Consider the following 2,500-nt stretch of genomic DNA (forward strand, 5'->3'; position numbering starts at 1 on the left):
TAGGGGTAGACTTCAATGCACATCTATCCATGCTGAATCCCCGCAAAAGGCCGAACGCGGCAGGCGTTCATATAGCAGAGGTGCTTGATGCATTCCCAGAGATCGTTCTTTTCAACACCCAAGAACCAATGTATAAGAAGGGAGGGGTCCTGGACCTTACCTTTCCCACTGCAACAATGGTGGAGAGAATTCGGTGGTGTGTCGATGATACGGTTACAAATGATCACTATGGCATAGTCACCACCCTCATGGATGCCGGTCCAGCCCAAAGACCACATCACATTCCTAAATGGAAAACAGACAAGGCCAACTGGTTAGCCTTCCAAAAGGCTTGGCCCGCTGTCTGAGAGACAATGAACCCCGTAACAATGAAAATGTGGAGCCATAAATCAGGCCGCATCACAAACCACCCCCAAAACTCATCCATGGTCCAGAACTCACAAAGATGCCTGTTACCATAATGGCGAGATCAAAGAGGTCAATCACAGAGTCAACATGTGCAGAAATAACTTCCGACGGCAAAGAACTCCCGACAATCTTGCCCTCCTGAGGAAAGTTGTTGCGGATGCCAAGGAAACTGCCAACAGAGTAAGGCAGGAAAAGTGGTCGGAATGGTGTCAGACTTTTGGACACCAGACCAGCCTTACAGAGTTGTGGAAACGGGTTAGGCAAGCGACAAGCCGCCAAGCCCCGAAATGCACGCATCATGACCCACAGTCAGAGGCTCACAGACTGGTGCTTGAGTTCTCAGACAGAACCAGCAGCAACAACCTGCCTCCAGTGCTGAGGGACAAACAGCAAAACCTAAATCCAGACAGGCTTGCTCTCATCAGAGACAAGGCACTCGAACCGATGATACAGATGCCTTGTTCTCTCTCAGGGAACTAAGAAATTCATACAAAACCAGCTCTGGATCAGCACCGGGATCTGATGGGATCTTCCACCCCATCATATCGCATTTAGGTCTTGCAGGAGAGCTTGCATTCTTGCAGCTCTTCAACAAGTCCTGGCAAACTGCCACACTGCCCCAGAGCTGGAAACAAGCCACAATAGTTCCCATCCCAAAACCAAATAAGCCAGGCAAGTACCGTCCCATCTCTCTTCTCAGCTGCCTGGGAAAAACAGCTGAGATGGTACTTAACAGGCTTCGATGGAAAACGGGACCCCCTCATAAACACCTGCACGGGTTCACAAGGGGTAAGAGCACTGCACACAGCATTTCCACACTCCTAAGCACAATATGCACATCACCCTCTGTGGTTGTCTTCCTAGACTTGGAGAAGGCCTTTGAAATGGCAAGCCCCCTTGCCATTCAGGAGACCCTAATCCACAAAGGAGTCAAAGGCAGACTATTTTAAAAATAGATTAGCAAATGTCAGATTTCAAGGCCACCTCTCACAGCACATGCCACTTGAGAATGGAACGCCTCAGGGAGGGGTGCTCAGTCCAGCCCTTTTCAACACCCTCATGTCCAACATACTCAACATTCATCTGCCAGAGGGATACAAGATCATCTCTTATGCTGATGACCTGGCAATCATAGCCTCTGGCAACCACTGCCTAACTAGAGCTCAGCGTTGTCTAAATCTTGTATCTGAAGAATGTTGTAGGACGGATCTCAAAATATTGGCAGCAAAATCAAAAGCTATGGCTCTGAGAACTAATGTCAGAAAAAAAAAACTGTTCTGGGTATCGATCTGGAATGGGTGAAGGACTACCTATACCTTGGTGTATGGATAGGACACACTCACTGTCGACCGAACCAAGGAAAGACTGTCATGAAAGTTATGAAGTACTATTATTGACTATGCTTCAGTCGCCCCCATTGTTTCCAGCACAACATTAAAAGAAAAACTGGAAACAAAACAAAATGAAGCTGCCAGGATCATTCTGGGAGCTCCCAGATGGACAAAGGTCATCAACCTCCTCATGGAGGTTGATTTACCCTCCCTGGACACCCGAATTGATCTAATGGCAACACAGTTCCTTTCCAAGGTCTTGCAGGCCCCCAGAAACTCATACTTAGGGCAAAGAGTATTCAGACGCCTACAACAAGACTATCAGTTGTTTGTGAACATCTCTTGGCTCACACACACAGCCAAAGTATTGATACGCTTTCAGCTAAAAGAATCACTGCTTGTCAAGGGCATGGACTCCCCTCACCCTGGCTACAAAGAACCCCCACCGTGGGCAAACGAAATGATCAATTTTTCAGTCCTAAACCTTTCAATGAGAAAAGGTCAATATTCCATGCCTAGCCTAAAGGCACAAGCACAAAGGGTCATTCTACAAATAACTCCTCCGGGTAGCATAACCTACTACGCGGACGGATCCATGGATCCCATAAATCAAACTACAGGCGCCGGCTTCGCAACAAGGGATACCGCAGCATCCATTAGGGTCACTAACAATGCCTCAGCGCTCCAAGCTGAAACGGTTGCGATCATGGAAAGCCCCTGACACACTCAGATGCTACAGGCTATGAGCCACTGGCCCTTCC

The sequence above is a fragment of the Penaeus vannamei genome, chromosome 3, assembly GCF_042767895.1.
Source record: "Penaeus vannamei isolate JL-2024 chromosome 3, ASM4276789v1, whole genome shotgun sequence".
Taxonomy (NCBI): Eukaryota; Metazoa; Arthropoda; class Malacostraca; order Decapoda; family Penaeidae; genus Penaeus; species Penaeus vannamei.